General features: G+C 34.2%; 1 non-coding gene across 1 annotated transcript; it reads left to right on the top strand.

Moving 5' to 3' along the window:
- Positions 1 to 1,248: 1,248 nt before the first annotated feature.
- Trnap-ugg (transfer RNA proline (anticodon UGG)) lies at positions 1,249 to 1,320 on the top strand. The gene has a single exon. It is a non-coding gene; the product is annotated as a tRNA-Pro (tRNA).
- The last annotated feature ends 9,737 nt before the right edge of the window (positions 1,321 to 11,057 follow it).

The following is an 11,057-nucleotide window of genomic DNA, read 5'->3' as shown; positions in this document are numbered from 1 at the left end:
GTGTCAGCTGACCCCCTGTGACAAGATTTTTTTAATGATTACTATTCAAAACTTCAAATTTTTAGATCCGAAAAAATAGTATCCGGAATTAATGTTTTCCCTTTTTTGCTTCGTTCTGTAAGGTTTTTTTTCCCAGTACGTCATAATCCAAAGGATATGACTGAGTTCGTTTTACATTGCTACTTCTATAATGAGTTTTTTGTTCATTTTCAGAATAACAATCACCTCTAATGAGCTTAAAAGTTTTTTCAGAGCACTCTTCCACTTCAAACCACAGCATTTCATGTGATATAAAATATTTATGTGAATGTATCCAGCCTGTCTGCCAAAGAAATATGATTTTTTGTGAAAATTAGGGGGAATATGATCCATGGCACAGGTTACGTCTTTGAAAAATTTATGGGCAGGGGGTAATTTGAAAGGGTTTTGATCTTAATTTTTGGTTGGGGGGGAGGGGGGTCGTAACCTATGAGGGAATAGGCCATCACCTTTGGGGGGATTGGCACCCCTGTTTAACTAATTTTTTATACGGCATGCTGACCATTGAAACTTGACCCCCTTTCAAAAAATTCTGGATCCGCCCCTGTTCCTATGTTTCATAAAAAAGAAATTTTTGGAGAAATGCGTTTGTGATTTCTTAAGCAACAAAATTTTGTTCATCATCCTTTTAAATTATTATTTTTTATGAAATATATGAAGCAAAACGTGCGGGACAAAATTACCGTTTTACGTGGAATGGACCTAAACAGCAAAAAAGTTACAGAAAATATGCACTCAGCAATATGCGCTAATTACACTGGACAAAATTTGTTGTGACCTTAAGATTAAGTTATCTGATGTAACTGATGTAAAGTAAAGTATCGGTTTGACAAGGTTAAGTAATATTACTATGTTGTATCGTATCCCTAATTTATGTGCAAGGTCACACCAGAAATCTCTGTAAGCTTTCAGAGAAATTGCTTGAAGAGTAAGTGATACAGATGAGCAAAACTAAATTTTCTTCAGACTTTCTTAAAAGGTTACGTGGTTAAAGGTTTAAGTGATATAAAAATTTCAAGTATTTTCAAAACCTAAGGGATTTATATTTTCGATTCAAAAGGGTCACAACTTCGCTTCTGAAACTGCGAGTAGCGTGTTTTCAGACTTCTATCTGTTTATTCAATAAGCGTTGTTAACATTTGCATTTCTTTTTAATGTCACCTGTTGATTAATATTCAGTTGTTCCTATGAATCTTGCTGGTGACTGTGGGCCCGGTGGTCTAGTGGTATGATTCTCGCTTTGGGTGTGAGAGGTCCCGGGTTCAAATCCCGGCCGAGCCCTTGAATGTCTTTTGTTTTTTTTCCACTTTGCTTTGCATCATAGTTGTTAGGAATTTCAACATAGGTTGTTTAATAAATATACGGCGCTCTTCACTAATGTGGTCATTTCCAATAATTTAAAAGTATTTTTTTCTGAAAGAGCATGCTTAAAAAACATAGGATCTAACCATTTTTAAAATAATTTGTTTAAGTTTAATATTTTAAAAAAATTACTTAAATCGGTGATTTTTCATTGTTTACATTTCTAGCCGATGACATCACAAATGATGAAATGCCATTCCGTGTTGCCATTCTCAGAGCAAAATATTTAATTCGCAACTTTACCCACGTGTATTGGCAACGCTATGGTTGATAGCAAGCGTAGAACGCAATTTTAATTCGCTTCTTGATTATCATAACGTGGAAACGCGGTAAAAAGATGCGCCAAAAAGCATAATTTGTGACGTCATCTAGACCACTCCTTGTTTGAAAAATCGGACATTTAAAAAAATTAATTAAAAAGTAACTGTTGTGGAAATGACAGAATTTTCTGGATCCAAGTTATTTTTTGCTTATTCTATCAATTTCAGTGACTAAAAGTACTACTTATGACTGAAGGAAACAATCCTATTGAAAATTTAATGTACTGAAAGTTGTTTTAATGCTCATGAGTGGATTCACTTTGATTTTTCTCTTGTGTGAATTTTCTAATGCGAGGTCGAAAACAAATTCAAATGTATCAACTGAAAAATAAAGAAATAAACTAGTATGTTGTGGCCATCACGAAACTTTCTTCTATATTTTTCCTTTTTCTGATACCTTCCCATGCTTGACCAGGAAGCAATATTCCTAACAAAAACAAAATTACACATGCAAAAACTTGACGACCATCCCAATGTCTGAATTATTGCAAAAGCAAAGCAAAGAGCGAAAATTGAAAGTTATTTTAAAAGCCTTGCTTGAATTAATTACAAATATTTTATTTATTAACAAACATAAGATGGCAACAGTTAAAAATTTTAAATCATTGAGATAATATTTCCGATCATTTCCATACAATTAAAATCACGAGAAATACGCAGACGACAATCTATTACGATTTATCTTTCTTATTGTTGCATTAATAAAACTATTTTTATTCGCAAAAAAAAAAAAAAAAAAAATCAACACCTCTTGGAGCGATTGGAGTCAAAATTGAACCAAAGCCTGTTTACGAATGGATTCACATATATTCCAAATTTCAACCAGAACGTAGCATTACTTCTTGAGATAGGGCACTCACAATGGAAAAAAAGAACGGGCGATTGCGCTACCCCCTTTTTAGCTGTTGACACGAAAATAAAATCAGCTCTTATACCCACTAAGGGCTACTTGTCAAAAATTTTTTGTTTGATTCCGTTAGTTATTTCTTGAGATACAGCAGTCACAATTGACGACAAAAAACGTTCTATAATTCAACCACCATTTGAGCTATTGACACCAAAATTAAATCAGCACCTGCTCCTGTTAGGGGCAACATATGGACCAAATTTTGTTTGATTCCGCCAGTTACTTCCTGAATAATAGCAAGCACGCGTAACTCAAAAAACGTCCCATTGCTCCATCCCCCTTGGAGGAATTCGCGCCAAAAACCAATGGGCACAAGTTCACATAGGGGCACATATGTGTACCAAATTTCGTTCAATTTCATGCGGTAGTTTTTGCTGTAGAGCGGCCACAAAAAACTGGTCACACACAGACGTGACACACATACACACACACACACACACACACACACATACACACACACACACACAGAGACAGACAGACATTTTCCAAAAATAGTCGAAATGGACTCAGCACACCTCAAAACGTTCGAATCCGTCAAAATTCGAAATTCGAAAATTTGCACGAATCCAATACTTTCTTCTATATATTAGATATAGAAGAAAGTAAAAACGTTTCAGTGTAATTCGACAGTAGTTAAAATTAGGAGCACTGTAAAAATAATGGGCAGCTAATGTGCCCAATTTCTTCCAGTAATATGGCTTCCCCGCAGATCCCAGCAGTGCGGGGGCCCGCTAAATAGATCCCCCGGACGGAAGAACCTAAGGTACTCGCTATGTGGTGGGGGGAATGGAGAAAAGTAACATAGCTTGCAAAAAACAGGAAACATTTCAGTTAATTGTCAATAACATTTCTGAAACTATTCACAATGTGAAGTTCGGCCAATTCAAACTTTCACTGTTAAAAAGACCCGAAATGTTACTATTTATTTCCGTGGAACGTTTCAGGATTTTAAAGGTTTTCACCTATTTCCCCGCAAAATCCAGTATTTTCACAAACAAGTTTCCTGAATTGCTAAAAGATTGCACAAATGCAAACTTTTCACTGGTGTCAAATATATTTTTTGCCACCAGTTTAAAGATTGACTCTTTGTATATATTAAGTGTATCGGCTCTGGCCCATATTAAATCCTATCTGTATCTTTTTGATTACGTGTTGTCCGGAATGATTGAGCTGCAAATGGGAGCTGCAGCTTTGCGAAACTGGGATTGCAGGCAAGGAGTATGCTTGCAGCTTTGGTCATGGTTGCGCCAATGCTTCTGGCGCTTTCATGCTAAATCACGAAGGTTCTTATCAAATACATTAAACCTATTTCATTTTTCTAAAAGGTTCACGACTTTAACATAAGAAATTTCGCAGTATTTCAGAAATGTTACTGACTTTTATCAGAAAACGTTTCTGGTTTTTTTTGTAAGACATGTTGCTGGTTGAATTTGGGCCTATCAGCTGCCTATTATTTTCAAGGAACATTTCTGAATCGTTTTTACAGTGTTCAAATCAGCGTACAGCTGCTAATGAACACTTTTATTTCCTCAGTAACCTTAAAAACCATAGCAATTGCACCCCAGAACCCTCCCGTACATTCCAGTTTTCTTGGATTTACCAGTAGGAATGAGTCTTGGGGATATTTATTCATTTAAAAAAGAATCCTCTTATATATAATAGCCAATAACCGAGTAACCCGCGAGTTTCAACAATGAAACTCGCGGCACGGCATGATAGTTTGATAACGTGTTTTAGTTTTGTTTAACACGCAGGGAAAATCGTTATTGTGACAAGGCTGAACTCGACCGGTAACTTAACTTTTACTGGTAAGACAGTCATTTCAGAGTATAGAGTAAAGAAATAAACATAGAGAGGCTCCGTCTGTGGTAAAAAGGAGATGAAATTGAAGCCGGAATTATGGGATACAGCGGTGCAATGATGAGCGGGGTTATGATAACATGATCGCTTCTCGAGAATAGTTTTCACCAATCTCGCAAAAAGACCGACTAAAGTTGCTGGCGGATTGGTTTGCATTTTAGTTCATGTTTTAAGGCAATTTCAAAAACGTGCTTCATAAACTAGCAACAATTTCTGAGTTTAAATTAACAACCAATCGAGATTCAGTAATGGAATGTTTTGAATCAAAATGTATCTAAGATATTTAGCAAGAAGCTAAGGATCTTGGGATACAGCGGTGCAACTTCCGGCTTCAATTTCTTAGTACAGCGGAGCCTCTCTATGTAATTTCTTTACTCTATGTTTCAGGGGAATGTAGAAATGAAAAAATGTTCAACTATGAACGCTATTTACTATTTAGGGTTCTTTCACTGGAGTTTGGGTTACGATTTCAACTATCAAAATATCATCAAACAGGCAATTGCTTCGTTCAAATGCAGAAGCAATTTTCACCCGTCATACATGGACTGGCGATTTTCTAGTGATTGTAATAAAAAAAATAAATTGTAAGAGGCAAAGAAGCCGTCTTCATTTGTGTCATTCCAGGTCAAATCAACCGAAAATGAATTGTTAGGGTCTGGTGGGGTAAGGTGGTCATAAAATCGTATGTTTTCAACTTAGGTGGATAATAAATGCAACAAATTCTTTAAACACTTCAACTTTTTTTGTTGTTATTTTACATTGCATTATTAAAGAACACGGTACATTAAATTTTAGGAAGAAAAATATTGATTTTAGTAGTTTTATAGAACTTTCTTTTCCCTATGTTTTTATGACCACTTTACCCCATGGGGTGGGGGAAAGTGGTCATAGCATGGGGTAAAGTGGTCATAGTTAAAAATAGTAGCAAAACCATTATAAAAAACCCTAATACTTGTATATTTCAGTTGTTTTTATAATTACAAGTATATTCACGAGTACATGTGTACACGAATATATACGTGTTGTGTTATACACGAGTAAACACGTTCCTATATGAGTAGATACATGTATACATCAGATACATGCATGCACGTGCCTACTCAAGTATATACGTATAAATACGTAGTACATAAGTAAATCTAGTATATAAGCATGTATACTTGATTACCTACAGGAGTCTATACGTGTCTACATGAGTACATACGTATCACATGTATATACGTGTCACGTATATGTACGTGTCACGTGTATATACGAGTATATACGCGTATAAACGAACATCATATGCGCGTATGCACTTGTATCTCGAGGAAATACGTGCATACTTGAGTATATATGTGTATACTAGAAGTATATACGCATATATAAGTGTACGTACATACATATACGGGTGTACACGAGTTAATTCGTGGATACATCCAGTGCGTCTGTTTGTCTACTCACGTATATATAATATGGAAGCACGAGTATATACACATGTACACGTGTACACACGATTATATACCTGTATATACGTACATTATCGTGTATACACCAGTATATGTATGTGTACACGAGAATATACGCTTATATACATGTCGGCCTACAGAGTGAATCTAAGCTCCTGGGCAAAAATCAAAGGGGTGTGAGAGGGGAGGATAGAAAGATAAGAGGAAGAAAGATAAGAAGCAAAGAATCATAAGGAAGTTATAATCACTGACGGGCTACATGCACACAAAGCCAGGAGGCAAAGCAGGGCACAAATTTGTTGCACACAGATGATTTTACCTAACATTTTAGTTTTTAAGAAATATTTAGAGCAGTTGTTGAAAGTTACGGTCCGTAGTAGCTCTAATACACGCATCGCAACAAAGGCGCAGCGGCTGATGAAAATTTTTCAAAAGTCTCGTTTTTGCAACAGAGAGGGATCTGTAAATGCGACGCATGATGTTTTTCAGCTAAAGGCCGTAAATTTCATCAATCGGTTTAAAACTTTCTTAAGTCCTAAAATGTTGTGTAAAATTGCATTTGTGTAATATATATATATATATATATATATATATATATATATATATATATATATATATATATATATATATATATATATATATATATATATATATACATATATAAAAATTTGTGACTTTTTTGCATCCATCAATTTCTCACTTTGCGTGCATGTAGCGCGTCAGCATTGTGTTTGTGACCATATGTTCCTTATTAACTCTTCCTTCTTCTCCTCTCCTCTAACACCTTTTATTAATTTGCTCAAGAATGCAAACTCAACCTGTACTTTTTTATATCATATGCTTGTATGTAAGTGTCTACTCGAGTACGTACGCGTATATACCTGAGTATATAAGTGTTCTTATATATACGAGTATAAGCGAGCATATACGTGTATAGTAGAATGTATAGCTGTGTGGATAAAAAATATTTGCAGATATCCATATATGTATTTATTGGCGCATTTATGTGAATACGTCTATGTACATGTCTACACGAGTATATATGCGTATATATATACGCATATACTCGTATATTTAACCCCGTTTACTTTAAAAACAATACATATTGAGTAAAATTAATATTTAATATGTATCTGCCTTATACCTAAAGATTAAGTGACATTAGAAGAACAATATTCGTTAAGCCTAATATTATGACCACTTTACCCCATCTTACTTAAATTGTTCTAAAAAATTATCTAAAATAGATTCAGCTAACTGCTAATGAGTAAGAGTTCTTGAGAAATGTAGGAAGCTTCTTGTACAGTCAATCTGTTCCTAATTCTAACAAACAAAATTTCCCAAGGATGTTAAAATGGTGTTTAGATTTTAAAATTCTTCATGTTCACGAAAAATATTTTTTTTTTTTACCAAAAAAATTTTTTGCAGTTGTAAAATTTTGTATTCAAAATGTAGTTTCTAACTGCTTTACTCTAAAATAAAAGTTTCACATTCATTCGAACGTTTATTTCCAAGCTATAGCCATTTATTTGACGTATGACCACTTTACCCCATTGACCACTTTCCCCCACCAGACCCTATCAACTAACCATTTCAGATATTCATGAAACTTTTATAAAGACACACTAGACACTAGACTCTACAGAGGACACTAGATCTAAGTCTTTAAAAAAATCTATTATTTGTAACTGATTAGTAATTAATTTTGAAATTTCGTTAGAAAGTACTTTTATTTTACTTGCCAAAAGTGCTTTAAAATATTATAATTCTTGTTCTATGGGATTCAGAGTTGTTTATTGACACAGTTTAAGGGCAGTTACATACACTTTGAGATGGTATTTTTCTGGAATAATTTTGAGAAATAAAAGCGTTGTTTCGCAAAAATGTTAAAATTTAGAAATGTAAATAAATTGGGATAATTTCCTTTAAAAAAATTGAAAAAGAAAAAGAAAAAAAAACGTATGATTTTTAGTATATCTTACACAATACATCCCAAAATTTTCAGAAACGACTTTGAAGTAAACGTGGTACAGCAAAAAATTCAGGAAAAATATTACAATTTTTTCTAAACTTTTACTCTAATATGCTATAACTTAAATTTTATGGGTGCTCCAGAGTTATATAATAAGCTCTTTTCAAAGACGATGTGTGTCTTGATTAATTTTCGAGAACAAAATTTTTTTTCTCAAAATTTAAACACTATAAATTAAAAAAATTTAAGATCGTGCCGTTGGAAAATTTCGACAATGAAAAAAAGTATGGTTTTTGATATCTCAATGGATACAAGCAAAAACTTTCAGAGTAGAAATATCGAGGGATCGGCAAATTCACACACACACACACACACAGCTAGTTGTGAAAAATTGTGTTTTATCTTAACAGTTTTTTCTCGAAAAATATTAGTTATAAAAGTTACATATGAAATAAACATATCAAATAAGAAGTCCATCGTCATCACAGTACTTTTATATTTAAAAGCTGTCATCACATCCTAACGTTAACATTTTAAACCTTGTTTTGCATCATCATTTCTTGAACGTTTTGTTTCTGAATTACTACTAGATAAAGAGTTCCTTTTAACTGAAGGAAGGATATATATATATATATATATATATATATATATATATATATATATATATATATATATATATATATATATATATATATATATATATATATATATATATATACGGACTTTAATTTTACTAGTTGCCCTTATATGCGCGGGGTGTGGATTGAGGTTCCGCGCCCGTAAAACAAACATAAATTATCGAAGTCGATATCGAAATAAATTGTCAGTAATACTCCACGTGGGCTGGGCGAAACGAGACAATATCAGTCAGTTTCATTTTCGAACGATAACGCTTTCACAATTATTTGGAAACAACTCTGCACTTTCCAACAGTTTAGTCTCAAAAGTTGTCCCAAGTGAGGCAACAGTGATTGTATCAGTTCCCAACCCCCCTTCATGTCTCTTATTACCCCACGTTATTTCGCATTACTAACATCTCACGAAATTGCATTCGAGAGACGTACAGTGAAACTTCGATAACTCGAAATTGCAGGGAACGCGAAAAAAATTCGAGTTATCGAAAATTCGACTAATCGAAAACAAAACCAAAACTATAGAAGAAAAAGAAAATGATACCACTAAAACTCAAAAAATTTATAACATGCTCAAAAAAGTGATAAAATAATGTAGCAGTGATACTATATACATACATGACATAATTAACATATAATTGTAAAAATTAAAGAATTTATGTAGGTTGAAAAACAAATTTAAATTTTTATGCATAATGAACAACTTTTTAACTTACCAAAAAAGACATAGGTATCATTTTTTAAAAAAATCTGTAATCAAACATTGCTTTTGCGCGGTTATTTGTTCTTTCACTAAATAATCTTCGGATACTTTTAATGCGTCAAAGAGAGAGACTGGAACATTCGGACGCGATTCTACAAAAACGCGCAATATATCTGCTGCTCGTTTTGCATCTTGAATCGAAGGTAATTTTCTCACTGGCTCAAATACTTCTACCTCTTCATCACCAGAATCTTTTTCGCTTTTTTCCGTTATGCTTGATAAAATTTCTTCATCTGTCGAGTATTCAGTCACTAAAACTCCGTCATCAACTGACACAAAATCCATAAAATCTCTGTCGGTAGGAATGTTCATTTTATTTTGTAAAACGCTCCACTCACTTTGAAAATTTATATCGTCCATATTTTCGTCTTCTTCGTATTCATTATCTAGCTCCAAACAAGATGTATCTTTTACAAAACCAGCCTTTTTAAAACAGTTAACAATTGTCTGTTGTGTAACATCACTCCATGCTTTCCGCAGTTCCCGGAGACTGTCGAGCAGAGTAATGCAAGGAACCGAATTCTCTTCCAGACACTGTAGAATTTTTAATACAACACGTTTTCTGTAGTGAACCTTTAAATTTTTTATGATGTCCTGATCCATAGGCTGCATGATAGAAGTTGTGTTCGGTGGAAGAAATTCCAATTGAATTGCAGTTAAGTTATTTGCCGCTGCCTTGGGATGTGCAGGGCAATTATCAATAAACATTACAATTTTTCTTCCAGCTGAGATAAATTTATTATCTATTTTTTTAAGCCAAGAATTGAACACCTCTGAAGACATCCAGGCTTTACTATTGCTTGTGTAATCGACTGGCAAAGACTTGACGCTGTTAAAGTATCTCGGCTTCTTAGCCTTACCGATAACATGCAAAGGCAGCTTCTCCGTGAATGACATATTGCTTGCTACCATAACAGTTATGCGTTCTTTGCTCCGCTTTCCACCCGAACATGTGTCACCTTTTATAGTAAAAGTTTTGTCAGGGAGACATTTGAAAAAAAGTCCCGTCTCATCTGCATTAAAAATATCATTTTCATTGTACTCGTACTCCATTAGAATAGTTTTTAATACTTTTTCTTTCCATTCTTCGCAAATTTTTTCATCCACTACTGCGCTTTCGCCACAAATGGTTCGGTACACAATGTTGTGTCGAGTTTTAAATTTGTCTAGCCAACCTGCGCTAGCTTCAAAATTTGAAATGCCGATATTTTTTGCGAAAGTTTCTGCTTTTTCACGTATGATTGGTCCAGATAACGGAACATTTTTCTCTCTCGCTACTAGCATCCACTTTACTAAGGCCTCTTCAAGCTGTGGATACCTTCCATCCTTAAGGCGTTTTCTTTTTGCATTAAATTTTTCGTCAGCAACCGCTTGGAGGTAGACATTTCAGTTTTTAAAATTGTTGAAAGCGTACTTGGAGGCACACCAAACTTCAATGCAATGTCCTTCTTTTTTGCTATGCCTAAATCGACTTCTTTGATCAGCTCAACTTTTTCTTGCAAATTTAAAATTTTAAGTTTTCTCTTAGCCATTTTTTTAAGGTCTAAACTTTGAGGGATAAGCGAGACAGCCCCTCAATCACACGCTTTCTTTAACACATAAAGAAAAACAGCAAATTTAGAACGACCTTACAGCTTTGTAGAACAAAACGCTAATTCGAGAAAGAATCCCTTCTGTCGAGACAACAGTCCCCGCCCGACCTTTTTTCCCCAAAAGTGGATATTTCAGTCCTAAATGTACCGCCCCCCCCCCCT

The sequence above is a fragment of the Uloborus diversus genome, chromosome 9, assembly GCF_026930045.1.
Source record: "Uloborus diversus isolate 005 chromosome 9, Udiv.v.3.1, whole genome shotgun sequence".
Classification (NCBI taxonomy): Eukaryota; Metazoa; Arthropoda; class Arachnida; order Araneae; family Uloboridae; genus Uloborus; species Uloborus diversus.
Note: the sequence above shows the minus strand (reverse complement) of the source record. Positions and strands in the feature narration are given on the sequence as shown.